The sequence below is a fragment of the Pelmatolapia mariae genome, linkage group LG12, assembly GCF_036321145.2.
Source record: "Pelmatolapia mariae isolate MD_Pm_ZW linkage group LG12, Pm_UMD_F_2, whole genome shotgun sequence".
NCBI lineage: Eukaryota > Metazoa > Chordata > Actinopteri > Cichliformes > Cichlidae > Pelmatolapia > Pelmatolapia mariae.
In genome coordinates, this window is record NC_086237.1 from 10,740,320 (window position 1) to 10,761,457 (window position 21,138).

Consider the following 21,138-nt stretch of genomic DNA (forward strand, 5'->3'; position numbering starts at 1 on the left):
GTGAAAATGAAGCACATAAGTGTTTTTTATAATCATATTACAGTAAGTCAGTCACACTGCAGCTAAAACTAGAGCTTAAAAAAAGAACTTAAAGCTTCATTTTTATTGTACTACGTGCATAAAATGTTACAGTTCATAAAGTAAATGAACTTTACATGTATAACGCTTTGTTACTACAATCCTCATTTACCTCAGCACTTTTTTTTTTTTTTTTTAAAACACACACTGATGGATGCATCAGGGGCAACTTGGAGTTGCAGTTGTCTTGCTTAACAATAACTTCCACATTGAGACTGGAACTGAACCAGTGATGTTCCAGTTGGTATACAACCTGCTCTACCTTCAGATCCACAGCCGAGATGGATTCTGCACAAAAAAAGTTGAAGATACATTTGAATTTTAATAAAAAAAAACCCCAACCTGTGCCTTCAGGTTGTCAGACTTTTAGTATTCGGTTCATTAAAGCACGGGATCTTATTCATTTATTTACATCTCATTTATTCTAGTTCATAAAACAAAAAGGATTCCCTACAGTTCTACCACCACCTTCTGGCTGGAGCTTTTACAGTTTGTCAGGACATTTGACTTGTAAGTGATTTTTTTTTTTAAAGCACATCCATATGTTTTCTCAGAAAGTGATATTTGTTCCAAACCCTGAAAACACAATGCAAAGACTTGCTGGGGATTTATGTTTCAATGGGAAATCTACTCTGTCGCCACACTGTAACTGTCAGGTTACACACCTTAGTAATGTTTCATCAACACAACCTACGATTTATACCAGTGAAACTTGATTGTTTGTTAGGAAGTGAAATGCTGTATAAGCTGCCCGTTGATGCTTCTTAGCTGGTATTTTAAAACCTGATGTTTTATTGCTATGAGGCTACAGCACTGTTCACTCCACCACGGTGCTGCTGAGCGAGTTGACTGTTTACCAAAAAAACAACAAAATCACAGAAAAATACACATTTAGAAACTCATGCTACATTTAATACTGTAAGTTACACTCGTCACAACAGTGATCTGGCTACACTTTTAACCTAATACTGCATAAACAGTGCCACCTGTCTGTGGTTAAAGCTCCTTATATCCAAGTTTAGACACCAAATGGACCACCGGTCCTGAAGGCTCTGTTGAAGCTGTTTATACAGCTTATTGTAGGGTCTTTACCTTAGAATATAAAGCACCTTGGGGCAACTGTTGTGATTTGGTGCTATATGAATAAAATTGAACTGAATTTGGACTTTGGCACCAGTGACTTCATTGGCATTCTTAACTGGCAGAGCAGTGTGATATGGTAGCTAGATTATCAGAAAACAAAACGGGTCATAGAGCTGTAGTAGCAGGCTCAACTAGCCCCAGCTCCACTGTGCAGTAAGCAATTCGCAGGCCTTGAATTCTGAGATGCTCATTATGTATTGGCACTCACGTGGTCTATATTCCTGAAACAGTATAGTTAAAATGAGTTAACTGGAATTCTTGCAGGCTCTCTGCTTGAGGCCTGTGAATGAAGGCCTGGGCACTAGATGGCGCCCTCAGTCCATGTTTCCTACAGGTTTCTGTGGAGCAGCTGGCTTGCTTTGCTGTTGTTTAGCACAGTGTGACTCGAACCATCAGTTAGTCTGTCAGCATGTCAAATGGCTGTCTGTCACATCAGAGTGAGCGAGTGAGAGCTTGTTAACGCTCTCTCTCTCTCTCTCTCTCTCTCACACTCACACACACACATACACACACACACACACACACACACACAGAAAGTTTCTCTCTCTTTTCTTAATAAAAAACTCCAAACATTACACGTGTCTTTTAGATTTCAGTAAGCGCTGTACATATACTAATGTGTATGTTTGTATGGGTGTTGTCAGGTATCGGTGCCAGCTCTCCTCAGTCTGAGTTATTGGGTCTTGGACTGCCATGCAGTCTGGCTGGCTGGAATAACAGGCAGCAAGAGCTGACAGGCTGATAAATGGTTTGTCTCTTCACAGCTGCTCAGCCAGGACCCGACTGGGCTTTAATGGACGGAGAGTCTGTTAGAGATGGAGGGGGAGAGAGAGATGTCAGAAGATGACTTAGTGAGCAGATTACAGCTGAAATCAATCAAAGCAGCCATGCTTGGTTTCTCTTTTTGTCTGCCCCGCTTCCTTTCTTTCAGCTTTTTCTGCCGCTGTTATTGTGGCACTCGAACAAAACAAAACCAAAAAAATTCAAAAAGGCTCACTCTTTGCTCTGAAATATACTCACATACTGGTTAAAGAAAGCTGAAGAATGTGTGGGAGCGAGGATACAGATCTAATTAAACATTTAAAAACACTTCTGCTGTTGTGATCTAACAGCTTATAGCTATCTTTGTTTCAGCCCTTTTATCAAGTATTACATCAGGTCTGAAATACATCCACTCCCTGACAGAGTAAATGTTCTTTTATCACGTTCAGGTCTTCTAACCTTTAGTGTCTTGGCTCTAGTTACATCAGTTAAATGTTCATTTTTTAAAACGCTAACATGATATATTATATATACACATTTCTTTTAGTTTAAAGGCTACTTTTAATCACTAGCTTAAGAGCCAAAACTGGGCCATCATTAGAATATGATGTCCTTGAGATGCAAAACACAGCAATATTGAAAAACTTGGTGACGATAATGTTTTTCATTTAACAAACGGAGCCCCAGTGACAGGCGATATCATTTCCTGTTTCTGTTCTACTCGGCAGTGTCCTTGCAGGAATCTTAAAGTGAGAGGATGGAAAAGGAGACTTGACTCATATGGGATTATTTTAACAAAAGACATCCATATGATGCATTTTTTATGATGATCTCAATATATTGTGATACTAAAATGTTTCTTCTGAACCCCAAAAGCAGACTTACTGGGGATTTAGGCTTCAGTGGGAAATCCATGACAAAACCTATGCTGTAGCTGCAAACCCCTCCCGAACCCTACACCATAACCTACGGCACAACCCTTTCTCTGCCTGAATTCTGCTTCTGCAGGGAATCTGCATCACAACTTACAATGTGACCGGAAATCCCTTTTAACCTTACATCATAATCTGTCATCTAGGGTGCACCTCTTGAGAAAGGCAACTACACGTTGGGTCAACGCAGCCCACGACGATTGTCACTGATCTGTTCAATAGCATCGATTTTCCACTGTGGTTTTTGAGTGTGTCAGTTAAAGAATAATAATCAGGGTATCAAATTATATATTTAAATATAATCATAGCATCAATTTAAGTACTCACAAAAGCCAGAAATCCCTGGAGGAAGATTGCTGAAACTGTTGGATCTGATGTGAGGCAACACCCAAAGTGGGAAAAAAGTCCCAGCATTTTATTTGTTTTAACAACACATAAAACCCAGTGACACAACCACATGGTAATTAACACACAACGCACCAGCAATGTCAGCAGCAATGTTAGCCACTTACATAGGTTAAGCACTGCAAAGACTACCTGCAGGAGTCTATCAGGCCTTAGGATTGAAAGGAGAGCAGTACTCCAGTTTATAAAATACTGTTGTGTTATTTAAATGGACTTAGTCTGTGCTGTAACAACACCTTCTGTCTAACTTCTATTTCTTACAAAGACCAAAACACATTATTGTTTATTTCAGCACAGTTAACAGTACATATACAGTAGAAAAGTATAGTAGTTGATGGTTTTATGTGCAAGCTATGTTGCCAAGTATACCTTTCTATTTTTCGAAGGGGCTGGCGAACACACTGGACAAAGGCAGGCTAAGAGGTGAACTGCCCATCTGCATGTCAGCTTAACTTTACTGTTTACCGACATTAAACTTGGTGAGTGTGCAAAGTGTGCGAATAATGGAAATAAACTGACCATGGAAATGTCACCAGCACTGCTTAAACCTACACTAGACTGTGTCTGCTCCTCATAGTAAAGCCTGGTGCACCTGGTGTAGAAGGACCGCTGTTTTTGGCTTTTTCATTTATAGCCTGTTTGTTCTGATAGTTTGGGCTTATCATTGTTTGTGGTCTATACTGAATTCAAAGTTTGACCTTCATTGGATAATGGGGGATGTTTTAAATAGTCCTTATTTCCTGCAGATATAAGCCTCGGTCCAGTCAGAGTTGCCTGGCAACTCTGTGATGCTGTTGCGTCAGTATGGACCAGAACCTCTGAGGAATGTCTTCAGCATGTTTTCAGCACCCAACGGAATATTTTCCATGAAGAATTAAGACAGGTCTGATGGGAAAAGTAGATCTAACCCATTACTAGCAAGGTGTGCCTACTTCAGGTGATGGTGAGTGTGTATCTTGTAAGAAGAAATATAAGACAGTCACCACAAATTCAGCCCATCTTGCCAAAATTCAACTGCCTGCAGATGAATATGTTCTTTCAGTATAAGATGCAGCAGTAAGTAGAGGATGGGGCAACCCTGCGCTGGAAACAAGCGATTGTTTTATTATTTACTACAGACCCATGTGTTCAAAAAGGATGCTGCCTTCTCCTCATTTTTAAAAATGCATATCTCTTCTTTCCCAGGTGTTTGGCACTTCATGTCAGTTCATGTGTTTCACGCATTTGTTTGTATCAGTTTGCAACTGTGTTACACATGAGGTCACAGAGAACAACCAGACAACTTGGAAATTCTGAGGCGAGCAGGCATCTGTGCACATTTTGAGTTTGAAACCTTCCTTTTACACAAGTGCACAGCTCCTCCTGATGAATCTGACAAGTACAGAGGACATAAGGCCAGACTGGATTATGGAACTACACACGTCATTTCATCCATTTATCCAAAAAACAGCATGGTCTCTTGCTAAGGATACGACAGATTTACTGTAAATTGTCAGTTGTCATTTAAGAAATATTTAACCTCTTCAGTTCACCTGCTGCTGCTGTCTATCCCTCCTCTTCTGGTGACGCCAGTTTCTTTTGGATGGAGTCAAAGCGCCGGGCGACTGCGTGTTTGTATTTCAGGTGGCTGATTGAGCACTGTACAAAGTGTGCCGAGTCAGAGAAGAAATCGCAGAGGAAAGCGGCAAGGGCTTGTGGGACAAGAGGTGCCCTGTGAATTGTTTGAGTGAACAGGGTCCGTGTGTGTTTGTCTGTGTTTCCATGCAAGTGACAGCTTGCTGCAGTGGCTGACAGCAAATAAACATGTTCCAGTAATTAACCTTGACAGGCCCAATGTGGTGCCAACAGCAGAAACCTGCTAATGACACAATTAATCCATAATTAAGGCATTCTGTCACACCACAGTCACACACACAGTCAGTGATGATCGTGTGTGTGTGTTGGAAGGACTGGTAGGGAAATACAGTATATGCTAGAATGGGAGCAATGCTCCTCTTGTGCTAACGCAACTTGTATTTGTTGCTTTTGCTTAAACCTTAATGTAAGAAAAGATCAAAATAAAAGGACTCAGAGGTTTAGAAATGTAATCAGTGTGTAATCAGTACATATGTGCAGCCTTTGAAAAGGTCCCACAGTGAATGCTGAAGATAATAAACTTCTGCAGGTACATATATGTGCAGTCAAATGATGACCTTTCTCTCATGAAGGTTTTATTGAATTTGCTTGAACACCTCCAACGATTTTATCGCAGCCTGTGTGGGTTCTAATATATGCAGAACAAACTGGCAGCAGAGAGGTGTTCCTCGAAGGTTTCTCAAAAATCTAAAAAGGCAGCACATCAAAAACTAACCACGCACATCTGAATTCTTCATTGCCTCACATCCCTGAGCCTTCAAGTTCAATTCAGTTATATACGCAACAGCAGACTTACTGCATAGCTGAGGGTTGGACCCCACCCAGCCCAAAGCTACTGGGAAATAATTGCTTTTCTTGTCCCCTGAATTTTTTGCACAGGGGGCTTGTAACAAGTTTATAACTGCATCATACATACAATTAAGTTCATAAGTATTTGGGCAGTGCCAACATTTTTTTACACCATCGCAGTGTGCTTTAAATCAAACAGCCAAGATGCTTTTGGAGTGCAGACATTCAGCTTTAATTCACGTGGTTAAAAAAAGAAACATTGCATTAACTGTTTACAGCAAATTTTGGCTCGTCCCGCCAAAGAACCAACGAGCTCAAGCCATCTAAAGGCATCTGTTGCCTGTCCACAAGTCGCATGAATTGCTACTCCTCCTACAGCAGCAAGGGTGTCAAACACAAGGCCTGGGGGCCAGAATCAGCCCAGGAAAGACTCTAATCTGGGCCACTGGATAGCTTTGGAAAATGTGATGGAGAACAGAAATGTTTGACTTTTAATTGTATTTGTATTTATAAGTTTTACACCTTTTCCTATTGATGAAAGCCTTCACAAACCAGCAAGTTTTCCAGGTCCTAGACCAGCCCCAGACCATCACACTACCACTACCATGTTTGACTGTTGGCATGATGTTTTATTTATGAAATGATGTGTTAGCTTTATGCCACATATCTCATCAGTCCACAGAATATTTTCCCAAATATCTTGTGGATCATCAAGAAGTTTTTGGCAAATGTAAAATGTAAGACGAGCCCTAATACTCGTTTTGGTCAGCAGCCACTTTCTCCTCAGAACTGTTCCACAGATGCCATTTTTGCCCAGTCTCTTTCTTATTGTTGAATCACGAACTCTGTCATTAACTGAGGCAAGTGAGGCCTGCAGTTCTTTGGATATTGTTCTGGATTCTATTGCAACCTCCTGGATGAGTCGTTGATGCGCTCTTGGAGTAAATTTTGGTAGGCCGGCTGCTCCTGAGAAGGTTCGTCATTGTTCACAATTTCCACCATTTGTGGATAATGGTTCTCACTGTGGTTCGCTGGAGTCCCAAAGCCCTAGAAATGAATTTCTAACCCTGTCCAGACTTATAAATGTCACTAACTTAGTTCTCATGTTCTCATATTATTGTATGCAAACACACATTTGTCTTACTAACTCTGATTTGATAAGGTCTCTGGCTTGGATGAATTAACTCTCATTCACTCACTCTCATGCAGGTTGCTTCATGGTGCTAAAAAACACTAAAAGACAAAAAAGATATCAGTTCACCTAGCTTCTACTGCGAGGCCAATTTTCACACCTGAGTGAATGAGACGGGGAAATGGTTGAATGAAACTGGTTGGACTGATGAAGCCAGTTGTTCTACAGTCATGCAGAAAAAAGTCATGCACCATGCCTCAATGTTTTGCTTCATTGTAATGTTGCTTAAGAAGACCAGTTTGAGCTAGTATGTGCAAGCCAAGCTAAACCAGAAAATAAGAAGCTGCAGAAATGTGAAAAAGCCACATATTTTTGTAGTGAATTTTCTGTTTATCTCAGTTTCTCTGGCTCCATTGTTTACTTATCAGATTCTGGATTTTCTCTCCCTGTGCTGGTGCAGCGAGTCTGCTGAGTAACCAGCAGATCTCAATTTCATGGGAGCCTAAGGGTATAGCAAGATCTGAACACAGACCACAGCCCACTGAGACTATTTTTATACAAATTACATATGCTAGAAGCATCTACTGGGAAATTATTGCTGAAGACATTCACATCATGTCAGCATTCATGTCCAGTGCTTCCTTGAAGCTGTTGTTGCCTTGTTTAATACCAGAGAACATCTAAAAGGCTTATGATAAACAGAAGTGGAGTGGCAATAACTGTGCCCTGGTTGAGTTTTTACCATTAAAAAAAAAATTGTTTAATGTTCCAGCACAATTTGTTCAACACAACCCAAGATTTACCTTTGGAGGTAAGGGCTACTAGCTTTAAATAAACTAAGAAGATGACACGCGTGCCACAAAATGCGCTTCATTTCTTAAAAAAAGAAAAAAGAAAAGTAGGTTTGCAAGTAAATTTCCAAGTTTTCCTGTTACAGACATTCAGCCGAAGAGCATTACAATTTCTCATGTTTTTTTTTTAAGAGGTACCCTGAATTCAAGATTGTAGTAACTCATGTTTAATAAAATGTACGCTGGCTGTGAGATTTCAAATGCACTACAACTACAAAGAAATGCTGCAAAAGCACACACACACACACACACACACACACACACACACACACACACACACACACACACACACACACACACACACACACACACACAAACATACCAGTAGCTGAATTAAATCCAACAGAAATAGAAAAACCCCACAATAGAAGTAAAAAAAAAACAAAAAACCTCACAAAACACAGTGGAAGAGTTTTTGTGAGGATGTTAACGTGACTGAACAGCTACGGAAATGACCAAAACGTGAAGGATTGCACTGAGCCATGCTCAAAACAAGCAGATGATTCATCAGTGCTATGAGAGACGCAATATGTGTTTCAATCGCATGATTCATATGACACTGTAGAAACATGCACGTTATTAGCTTTTACTGTAAGCGTCACTTCTGTAGCTCTGCTGTCATGTTATTGTCTCCCCCAAAACAGTTGCTTTTTGAACTTTTTTTTCTATTTCTATTGTGTTTGCACTTTTGTCGTGTGCTTTTGCAGCACATAGTTATATACATATATAAAAACAAAATTCCCATCTCGCCCCTGCAGGCGGCTTATCCTTCAAGCTCGGGTCCTCTACCAGAGGCCTGGGAGCTTGAGGGTCCTGCGCAGTATCTTAGATGTTCCTAGGACTGCACTCTTCTGGATAGAGATCTCGGATGTTGTTCCTGGGATCTGCTGGAGCCACTCGCCTAGCTTGGGAGTCACCGCACCTAGTGCTCCGATTACCACTGATACCTTCACCCTCCACATCTTCTCGAGCTCTTCTCTGAGCCCTTGGTACTTCTCCAGCTTCTCGTGTTCCTTCTTTCTGATGCTGCTGTCATTGGGAACCGCTACATCTATCACTACGGCCGTCTTCCTCTGCTTGTCCACCACCAGTATGTCCGGTCGGTTAGCCAGCACCATTTTGTCCATCTGTACCTGGAAGTCCCACAGGATCTTAGCTCGGTCATAGCACTGATATATATATATATATATATATATATATATATATATGGGTGTGTATATATACACACCCATCTCGCCCCTGCGGGCGGTTTATCCTTCAAGCTCGGGTCCTCTACCAGAGGCCTGGGAGCTTGAGGGTCCTGCGCAGTATCTTAGCTGTTCCCAGGACTGCGCTCTTCTGGACAGAGATCTCCAATGTTGTTCCTGGGATCTGCTGGAGCCACTTGCCTAGCTTGGGAGTCACCGCACCTAGTGCTCCGATTACCACGGGGACCACCGTTACCTTCACCCTCCACATCCTCTCGAGCTCTTCTCTGAGCCCTTGGTATTTCTCCAGCTTCTCGTGTTCTTTCTTTCTGATATTGCTGTCATTCGGAACCGCTACATCGATCACTACGACCGTCTTCTTTTGTTTGTCCACCACCACTATGTCCGGTTGGTAAGCCACAACCATTTTGTCTGTTTGTATCTGGAAGTCCCACAGGATCTTAGCTCGGTCATTCTCCACCACCCTTGGGGGCATCTCCCATTTTGACCTCAGAACTTCCAGGCCATATACGGCACAGATGTTTCTGTATACTATGCCGGCCACTTGGTTATGGCGTTCCATGTATGCCCTGCCTGCTAGCATCTTGCACCCTGCTGTTATGTGCTGGATTGTCTCAGGGGCATCTTTACACAGCCTGCACCTGGGGTCTTGCCTGGTGTGATAGACCCCAGCCTCTATGGATCTTGTACTCAGAGCTTGTTCTTGTGCTGCCATGATTAGTGCCTCTGTGCTGTCTTTCAGTCCAGCTTTGTCCAGCCACTGGTAGGATTTCTGGGTATCAGCCACCTCCTCTATCTGCCGGTGGTACATACCGTGCAGGGGCCTGTCCTTCCATGATGTTTCCTCCTCTTTGTCCTCTTTCTTGGGTTTCTGCTGCCTGAGGTATTCACTGAGCACGCGGTCAGTTGGGGCCATCTTCCCAATGTATTCTTGGATGTTCGTTGTCTCATACTGGACTGTGGTGCTGACACTCACCAGTCCCCGGCCCCCTTCCTTCCGCTTAGCGTACAGCCTCAGGGTGCTGGACTTGGGGTGAAACCCTCCATGCATGGTAAGGAGCTTTCTTGTCTTTATGTCAGTGGCTTCTATCTCCTCCTTTGGCCAACTTATTATACCAGCTGGGTACCTGATCACGGGCAGGGTGTAGGTGTTGATGGCCCGGATCTTGTTCTTACCGTTCAGCTGACTCCTCAGGACTTGCCTGACCCTCTGCAGGTACTTGGTGGTTGCAGCTTTCCTAGCTGCCTCTATTCATGGTTCCCATTCGCCTGTGGGATCCCCAGGTACTTGTAACTGTCCTCTATGTCTGCAATGTTGCCTTCTGGTAGCTCGATCCCCTCAGTTCTGACTACCTTCCCTCTCTTTGTTACCATCCGACTACACTTCTCCAGCCCGAATGACATCCCGATGTCATTGCTGTATAGCCTGGTAGTGTGGATTAGTGAATCAATGTCTCGTTCACTCTTGGCACACAGCTTGATGTCATCCATGTACAGGAGGTGGCTGACAACTGCTCCGTTCCGTAGTCGGTATCCGTAGCCAGTCTTGTTAATGATCTCACTGAGGGGATTCAGGCCTATGCAGAACAGCAGTGGGGACAGAACATCTACTTGGTAGATCCCGCACTTGATGGTGACTTGTGCTATGGGCTTGGAGTTGGCCTCTAGTGTTGTACGCCACATCCCCATTGAGTTCCTGATGAAGGCTGTTAGGGTCCTGTTGATCTTGTACAATTCTAGGCATTCCAGTATCCAGCTGTATATATATGTATATATATATATATATATATATATATATATATATATATATATATATATATATATATATATATATATATATGGCATTTTCCCAGAGTCCAGAATGCTCCTCCACACCATAGACTGTATGGGTGGATGTAACCGTCCTGATGTCACCCCCCACTGGTTTGTGGAGTTGCTAGGTGATTTAACCATTACCACCTTAGCCACAAATCAAGGGAGCCTAGGGCCAATACTTCAATACAAAAAAACCTTTTTTTCAACTACCAGAATCGCCCCCTGCAGGTCACTACAAAGAATCACAGTTTAACTTTTGCACTGACTTTACAGACCTTTTAGTAAGAAGTACTACACTAGATATTTTAAAATGTAATTTTAGAGGGTCACTTAATTCAAACAATCTGAATTTCTCTCACAAAGTGAAAAGGGATGTTAAGATTTCATGCAAAGATTATAATAAAATGAATGGAAAACATAGCAGTTTTTGCCTGTCCACCATACCGAGCCGCACTGAGCTGAATGGAAACTATTGAAAGTAGGCCAGATAAAACAAAAGAACATTTACAGCATCAGACCAGCTGACATCCCATTGCACAAAGTGACAACACTTGCCTGACATTTGAGCTAACCATTATATCAACGCTACACAAACTTTACAGGGCCAAGTCTTGTTCAGAGCCCTGCCACACTGTTTATAACTTTGACAGCTTTATTGTGTACTTTGTGTACAGCTTCAACAGCAAGTCACATTCCTGGCATTCGCAAATAGACTTACAGGTGATTTTGTAGCTGTCAGGGTGTTAGCCAGACAGTCATGACTGATTTATAGTCAGAGTGTCAAACACAACCTGAGCAATCCTGCAGGAAAATGAAGATGAAACTGTGCTCTCAGGTATGCCACAGCTGCCTCCAGTGTAAATACAGGTCAGGGCAGTTGTGTTCCTAAATTCTGGATCTGATGTTTGTGTGTTGGATATGTTTGTGTTTTGTGACAGTAGTTCACCCCCCCCCCCCCCCCCCCCCCACACACACACACACACTCTGATGTTTGTGTATTTCTGTCAGGGTGTGTCAGGCTCAGAGTTGACAGGTGTGTGTCACCTCATCATTTAAGCTGTCAGCTGTGCTGACAGGCAGGAGGGCACGATGAAGGAAGCGGGTTGGTGAGGCTCAGGCCGAGCCACTTCCTGTACGCACACAGTTTAGTTGGAGTCTCGGAGAAGTCCTATGTAGGACAAAGGCAGCCTGCGGCTAACTCCCCCTCCCTATTACCACCGTCTGTAACGCTCCAAATGAAAAAAAAAAAATCCCCCATCTGACTTGACTCATCGCTCATCACTAGCATAGCGAGACTACACGAGCTGCATGGATCAAAGACTAGATGTCTTGTCCCCCTCCCCTTTCTTAAATTCATCCAAAAAAAAAACAAAAAACATGGTGAGGGCTGTATGGATGTATGCGTGTGTGTGTGTCTGCATGAGTGTGTGCGCTGGAAGGGAGCAGCTTGCCAAGCTCCTCAACTTGAAGCGTGTGTTTATGTACTTTGTCACTCAAGAAAATGAGATGTGTAAATCCAAATGTCAGCGAAGAAGAGATTTCTGACAGCGCCGAGCATCGTGTTCCAGATTTCTTTTCTCCTCCTTCTTCTCTCCACTTTTGGCTGGCTGGACGCGCTGCTGACTGCTTCACGGCTGACAGAGAGAGAAGATCTGAGCGCTGATAGGAGGGAACGAGAAGAAGTGGTGGGGTGATGGTAGATAATGTTTCATGAACGAATACACGCAAGCATGCACAGAAACGGGGGCCTTATAACAGCCAAGGTCAGCTCTGTGTGTGCGATTGTCTGCACATGACAGCACGTGCTTACTTCTTATGGATGGTTTGGGTTAGTGTGTGTGCGCAGATGCTATCTGAGTACAAATTGGAATGAGGCCTCTCTGAAGTATTCCAGTGACAGTAACTGGGGAGGGGGGGTTATGTATGTATGGATTGTAAAATTAAGTGTGTGTGTATGCGTATATCTGTCACTGGCGTTCAGTGGCCCTGCCATTCAGTGGTACATGCACAGGGTTGACAGTTCCGTCTTAAAACGTGTCACTCGACATTACCCAGAAAGCACCACAGAGAGAGAGGAAGGGTGCGTAGAGTGGAGGATAGAGCTGTAGATATGTGTGCGAGTGTGTGTGGCACTTGCAAGTAAACAGTGGCATAATGGTTTGTCACCTTGTTACTTTTCCATGTGTATTCTTAGCCATTAACCACATGCTCCTGCTCAGATCTGATTCATAAGGTGCACTGGTTCTTAGCTCTGGGGGCTAGAGGCACCCAAGGACACTTGGCAGAAGCAGGTTCCTTTCGTGGGGTAAAGAAGCCCTACTAATAATGTCACTTACACTGAAAAGCCACCAAATATTTGATTTATACAGAAATCAAACACAGTGTTTGCAGGCCATAAAATCAAGTCCAGCTCCAATGGAAGCCAAAATCAGCCAAAGCCCTCGTATACATCTAATTGGCAAATGTCATTACGGGCCCCCCTAAATAAACTGCTCTAGTCTGCACAGCTGCAAGCTGCTTTGGAACCCACCATCTCCTCCTTTCATACTGTTTTCAAATTAGTCAACATCACATCAGATGTGTCCTCAGCAGAGATGGGCAGACCCATTACTTTTTTCAAGTAACGAGTAAAGTAATGGATTACTATTGCAAAAAAGTAATTAGATTACTGTTACTTTCCCGTAAGCACGCTGTGTTACTGCATTACTAAACCGTGATTTTGTTTGTGAGAATGTCTAATGACAATGATGTACGAGCGTGCGATGTCCGTGGCAGCAACAGATGTGTGTAGATCAAAAAAGGATAATATGGAGTGCGGGAGAGAGTACGACCATGCAGCGTTTAAAGCTTGAAAGTACTGACATTACTTTGAGTTTGATTCTGTAAAAAGTGACAAAAAACATTAGCGTCCGCTGTACATTTTCAATTCAACTCAATTCAATTCAATTCAGTTTAATTCAATTTTATTTATATAGCACCAAATCACAACAACAGTCGCCTCAAGGCACTTTATATTGTAAGGTAGACCCTACAATAATACATAAATAACACATATGATTGTTGTAGACAGTACAACAATCATATGACCCCCTACACTGAAAAAAGGGATTGGCCATCTCTTGGATTTATGTAAGCATCTTGCGTGTATTTAACACAATTGCCTCATGCTTTAAAGTTAAGTGTAACTATATAGTGTAGAAACTACATGATATGCAGAGAGGGTATATGAAATTGTTCATATCATGTTCGAGTGAAGTAAGTCAACAATATAGCAATGTTAAATCTCGTGACACTGCACGTGATTTCATCTCGACGGCTTTGGATCGTGGTTTGAGGAAGGCATCCATCTCAGTCAAGCCGAGCAGCCGCCTTTCCTTTTTTCAGTATACCGAAAAAAGGAAATTGGGTGGTTGTTACATTTACAAAAGTCTAACTTGTAATTTGAACAAAATAATTTCATGTTTCTATGGTGAACATAATTAAATCATGTAGGATTTGTATGAAATTCAACAACTTAATTTGTTCTTGTTGAGATGACATGATACAATCTAGTAAGAGTGGTTCGTTGCTGGACTCATGAAATTCACAAGATACACACACACCACGCATATGCTATCGATATTTATTGTGATTTATCATAGCTTTCCTACCTTTGTCAATCCTGGATTGGTGGTGTGGTGGTTAGTGCTGTTGCCTCACAGCAAGAAGGTCCTGGGTTCAAATCTGTAATCTGGCTAGTTTGCAGTGGGTTCTCAGTGGTATTCTGGTTTCCTCCCACAGTTAAAAATCATGCAGTTATTACCCACATAGCAGACAGGTCTGGCCCAGATCTGCTGTCAAGTTGGCACTGGTGGCTGACTTCTGGCGTGGTAAGTCATCCAGATATGGGCCAGGCCTTGCGTAGATGGCACTGTTTATGTGATGGCATGCCACATCTGGCCCACTTATGGTTTGGTTTATGTGGCCCAGGCTCATAGAAAACAGGTATGGTACGGATCCGGCATCAAGCTGGCACTTCTGACTGACTGGTGTCATGGCAGGGTGTATGTCGGCCAGGTCTGGCAATGATGGCACTATTTATGTTCCTATTTTCCTATTTTAGTTAGAAGACCCAAATGCCATGTTGCAATACTATACTGCTATGGTAGCCAATGTTTCAAATGCAGGTTTGGCAACAGTGGGAAGGAAAAACTCCCTTTCAACAGGAAGAAACCTCCAGCAGAACCAGGGAGAGAGGGGCGGCCATCTGCCGCGACTGGTTGGGGTGAGAGAAGGAAGACAGGATGAAAGACATGCTGTGGAAGAGAGCCAGAGATTAATAACAAGTACACTGTGTGGGAAGAAAATGTCTTTCCACAGCAAAAAGTTAAACTTCAAATCTGAGCAAGCACCTAGCAAGCCACCACGTGAATGTGAAATTCACAGAGAAACCCCCGGATCCCTTCACTGACATGACTGCGGCACCAGGCAAACCTCCACTCCTGCTAAACAGGTGAAAATAGACTTAAGAGCGACAGGAAAGTTAAGATTAAAACTAATAAGTTTTAAAAAGCGACTTTTTCATTTGATTAATTTCATATATATTATATATTTTATATATTCAAGATATACATCACAAAACACAAGAGGTTACACAGAGCAATGAAATTCTTACTTTGCAGGTTCCCTTCACACAATTAAATAACAGCTAACTAAAATAAAGAGTGTGACGACCCACTAGAGGGCTCCACTCACACCCAAGCTGGGAGGAAGGGTTCTGCTGTGTTTGGGCGCAATATGCTCAGTTCATGTTTGGAGGTGAATAAAGTTGGAGTGTAAAACTAGAGCTCCTGTGTCGTGTGTCACATGCCTCCATATTGGTGACCCTACCTTGAACACGCAGCGAACCATGGAGTTCGCCCTGGACGCGCCAGCTACCGCCGGCCCTCCTGCTGTGGCTATGTTTGCTGTAGTGCTCCAGTTGCCGGACTTCTGGCTCCATGACCCCTCGTCTTGGTTCGTCCATGTGGAGACTCAGTTTGCTCTCCACAGCATCTCGGCTGATGATACGAAATTTCATCATGTGATGGCATCGCTCAACCCGCTAGCCACTTGCCGTGTGATGGCGCTTTAAATAACATTACAGAGAACAACCCTTACCCGATTCCCCACATTCAGGATTTTTCCGCCCATCTCGGTGGGACCTCGATTTTGGAAAAAATCGATTTGGTGCGGGGATATCACCAAGTGCCGGTGCGCGCTGAGGATGTTCCGAAAACCGCCGTCATCACCCCCTTTGGTTTGTTCGAGTTTCTGCGCATGCCGTTTGGGTTGCAAGGTGCCGCCCAGACCTTTCAGCGACTTATGGACTCTGTTTTGTGCGGGCTACCTTTTGTTTTCGTCTACTGTTTTCGACGACATATTGGTGGCCAGCAGCTCGGCGGGCCAGCACGAATCTCATCTGCGCCAGGTTTTCCAGCGTTTAGCAGAGCACGGCCTGATCATCAACCCAGTGAAGTGCCAGTTTGGTTTGACGGTCCAGGATTTCCTGGGGCACCGCATCTCCGCTGATGGTGTGGTCCCGTTGCCGGACAGGGTCCAAGCCGTCGCAGCTTTTCCGCATCCCGCCTCGGTTAAAGCGTTACAGGAGTTCCTGGGGATGGTCAATCTTTTTTAGAGCTCCTGTGTTGTGTGTCACATGCCTCCACAAGAGTATACTTGACCCTGAGTATAGAAAATCGCATTGAAAACAATAAATAAAGTAAAACAAGTGTTTTATAGCACTTGTAGCTTATGTGTGGGTGTAGTCAGCTCAAAAATAGAATTGAGCTGAAGGTCTATTTCCTTTATTATGTATTCAGTTGCATATCATGTTTTTAAAAAGTAACTAAGTGATAAAGTAACTAATTACTTTTGAAAATAAGTAATCAGTAAAGTAACAGGATTACATTCTTGGAGAAGTAATTAGTAACTAATTACTCTTTTCAAGTAACTTGACCAACATTGGTCCTCAGTTCTGTACTCAGCTCTTACTGCTGTTCTCTGAGTCAAAATCACAGGTCTGTGTACATAAAGGGAAAAACGTCAGCCCTTACTCCTGCACCTCATTGCTAACAAGCAGAAGTTTAAAGTTACACTTATTAAAAATAAAATAATGTACTCTCTCCATGTTTGGGTCATGTATCTTTTTATGTTTAATTAATTGTGAGAAAACATTCTTCTACTCACAAACATGAATGGAACACATTCAACACAGTGTTTCCGCTTGTTAATACAGTCAGCAACTTAGTGTCACATAAATCTGACAGACTAAATAGTAACATCAAGCCATGGTTTTCTTTTTTTGACTTTGTATGAAAATTGAGAGTATTTCAAACAAGGTTGGGCGAACACAGACTCTGAAACTACACGGACCTTTGAAATTTTAGCCCAGACAGAAGTGACGATAAAGAGAGCAGCTGAAATTGATTGTTTTTGCAGCTTTTAATGTCTCTTTTAACAATGTGTTTCTTTTTCATTAATTAATTAAAATGTTGTATGTTAAAGTCCAGCCATGGTCCTGGGTTACACATGGTAGTTATAATATTTCCTTAACATGAATACAGCAATAATTTGTTAATGTAAAAAATGTTTTACATATTTGGAGCATGTGTTTTAGGGTCTAATTTCATCTGGCACCTTAACACTAAATGATGCTAAAACAACATTTGTGCTTCAAGCATATAAACATGCACCTGGTGTAGCCTGCCAAGTACACCAGGTGCATACCAAGTATTAAGACTGGTAAATCTGACTAACTAGACTGTGGCTTAGAAAGGTTCCTTTCTTGCTCTGTTTATGCTTGTTATGATAAATTGAAAAATACAGTAGGTGTTTGGCTGTGTAAAGCGGTCAGATCAAGCTGGATTATAGGAGTTAAGAGCCACATGTCAAAACACGTCTTTCAGTCTGCCCCAGGGCTCCATAACAACAGCCCCCATCCCTCGAAAATCCAGCCGCCACCATTCTTCTCATGTCAGTCAGTCCCTATCCAAAGGCACAATCAACACTCTCAGCTCCATTTCCTGCCAATGAGCACACTGACAGTACGCACACACACACACACAAGCAACAAAAGGTGATATCAGTTACACGTAGTGCCCCTAGCATGAAATGTTATAGCATTATGTGCTGTGTACTTGTGCGTGTCAGTCAACAGGAGGACAGTAAATTTTAAAAACTGTAAATCAGTTAAGATAATCTTCCTTCTGTTTGGAGACATACAGCAACAGGTTTTATGAGTCGGTATGATGGCTTGTATGACCAATTTCTGACATTTATACTTCATAAATAAATCTAGCAAGCTTTTGCGTTTATATTATATAAATACATGTGATGAACCCAAGTAAGCTCACTAAATGTAGTTTTTGAAGTTAGCTCCTAAAGTCCCTGCCATGAACTGCACTGTTTATAAAAGATTCAGGTTGATGTTCAGGTCCTGGTTACTTTATTTGTACAATGTATCTACGGTGATGTCAACCAGTAGTTTTATGTCTTCACAATGTGAAGCTTCAAGATTAGTGTTTTGGTCAATTTCATGTTAGTTTTTTTTTTTTATGACCATATTTGTACGACAGGGTAGCGGTGTCGGTTAAGGCTCGCATATGGGGCGTTTGTAAAGTGAAACATGCTGAAATTAACGGCAACATTTTTCCACATTTAGCTCAAAACCTTACAAAAACATGTTTTTCGAGTCATTTTTTACAACATTTAGTAAAATATTTGTAACTTTTCATATTTAAAACACAATTTTAAATATTAAATCTAAATGTTAAATATTAAATCTAAATGTTAAATCTAAATTTAACATTTAGATTTAACATTTAAATATAATATTTAGATTTAGATTTAAATATAATATTTAGATTTAACATTTAACATTTAGATTTAAATATATTCTTTAGATTTAGCATTTAACATTTAGATTTAACACTTAACATCTAGATTTAACATTTAGATTTAGATTTAAATATAATATTTAGATATAACATTTAACATTTAGATTTAATATTTAACATTTAGATTTAATATTTAACATTTAGATTTAACATTTAACACACAAACACACCAAGCACAGTGCAGACAGAGAGCGCGCGGCTTAAGAAAGAAAAAAACACTGCAGCTTTTTATTCTCCGTGGGTCGGACACCCAAAACGGACTTTTGCAAAGGCGGATATCAACTGTAGTTCTTTTTTCGTATAGCTATGTTAAGTATATTGAACACGAAACTAAATTTACCCAACTAGCACCATTAATAATTTTAAACTCTCACTGCATGCTAACAATTCAGCAAACTGTATGAACTAAGCTAGCTAGCTGGCTGGCAGTTTTGGCTAACTACTCATTGGTAGTGAACTGATAATACTGCCTCGGTAAAACTTAATATTTGACCACGACTGATGTTACTACAGTAAGTCAAAGCTAAAAGAACCCGAAATGTTTGTAAGCAAAAGTTAATTACCTTAACAGAATCCAGTCCAAACCTGCTCCCTCGTGTCCTTCGATCCGATTCAAACGTGAGATAATGGACAGAGCCAGTTGAGGGCAGCCAGGGGGGAGGTAGTGTTACACATTTTCGTCTGTGTAAAGCTTGTAAAACGTGAACATAACATGCATAATGAACTGGCATTAGAAAAACAAATTTTAACAAATAACCCATCAATTACAATGACTGTTGTAGTCGTCTTTACAATCACATTACTACACAAGTGAAATGCAGACTTGGTATAAACCACCCCTTCAAACTTGGTATTGACTTCTACTACTCTGCCCGCCAAGAACTTCTTTCAGGTCTTTTTCCCAAACAAGATGGCGTGTTGGGGGTGTGGGATTTGTTTTGTTTTTGTTGCCTTAACATTAAAGTCTCTTTTGAGCCATATTAATACAATTCATAGCCATAGTCCAGACTTTCGTGTGATATGTGGGATTGATGGTTGTACGGAGGAATACAGGAACCTAGGAACCTAACCTAGTGCTAATATATTATTTAACCTTTTAATATGAACTAGACCAGCGGTCCCCAACCTTTTTTGCGCCACGGACCGGTTTATGTCCGACAATATTTTCACGGACCGGCCTTTAAGGTGTCGCGGATAAATACAACAAAATAAAACTAATACCGATACCGAAAAAAAGAAGATTTATTCATAACACACGTGAAAAGACCCAGGAAAACCGAGTTAACGATAAAAACGATAACAAAATAACGCTGAAAACCGATAAAAACCCTGAAAACCATACATTTCACACCTGAGCCTCAACTCTCGCGGCCCGGTACCAAACGACTCACGGACCGGTACCGGTCCGAGGCCCGGGGGTTGGGGACCGCTGAACTAGACTATGGAACACCAAAGTGTTAAAAATGTGTCATTTAATTTTTATTTTACATTATGTATTTTTATAATATTTTATTAAATATTTATTTCACTACGATTTTTTTTTTGTAATAATAGAAACATTTTGAGACACTTTAATTTTAAGCAGCTGTTTAAGCAGTAGCCAATGAGCGTTCAGGTCCCACCCACTGACCCTCATTGCCTGAATAAGAAATTCAGTTGTTAAATTACCTGAAATAAATACACCATTATGAAAAACCCCATTATGAAACAAAAACAGACTTTGGGAAAAAGACATTTTGGAATATAAACTGATTGAATTTAATAAAATGTCTCAAAAAATGTTCTATAATTCACAAAAAATTTTACTGCTACTTTAGCTTCAAGTGACAACAGACTCAAACAATCCTCTGGACAAATGCTTATATTGATCAAGATTTTGCCTTTCTTATTGGACAGTGTTGCAGAGAAAAATCCCTTTATCCAGTTTATTTTGGATTTAATTGAAATTGTTAAAATACTTTTTGCCCCAGTTGTGTCTTTACAAACTGTGTCCAAACTAAAAAAATGATAGAAGATCATCTTAATCAATTCAGGCAACTGTTCCCAGAAAACAATGTAATCCCAAAGCAACATTACATGCTGCATCTTCCCTCTCAGATTATTGCCCTGGGACCTGTAATACGTCATATGTGCATGAGATTCGAGTCTAAACACAGTTTTTTTAAACAATGGTCAGCCAAATTAAACTTTAAGAATGTGTGCAAGTCTCTTGTAAACCACAATCAGCTGCTGGAGTGTTGTCAAAGTGAAGCAGGAACTGAGCATCCGATATTTGTAAATGAGAAAGAACTAGGTCCTGTATCAGAGGTTGCTAATATGGAGCATTTGCAATCAAAGGTTGTAGATTTTTTGGGGATTGAAGATGCTATACATCATGCCGTTAGAGTAAAGTGGCTTATTTTACATGGTAACAAATACATCTGTGACAGGTCTCTTATACTCATTTCAGCAAATGGTTTAAACCCTATCTTT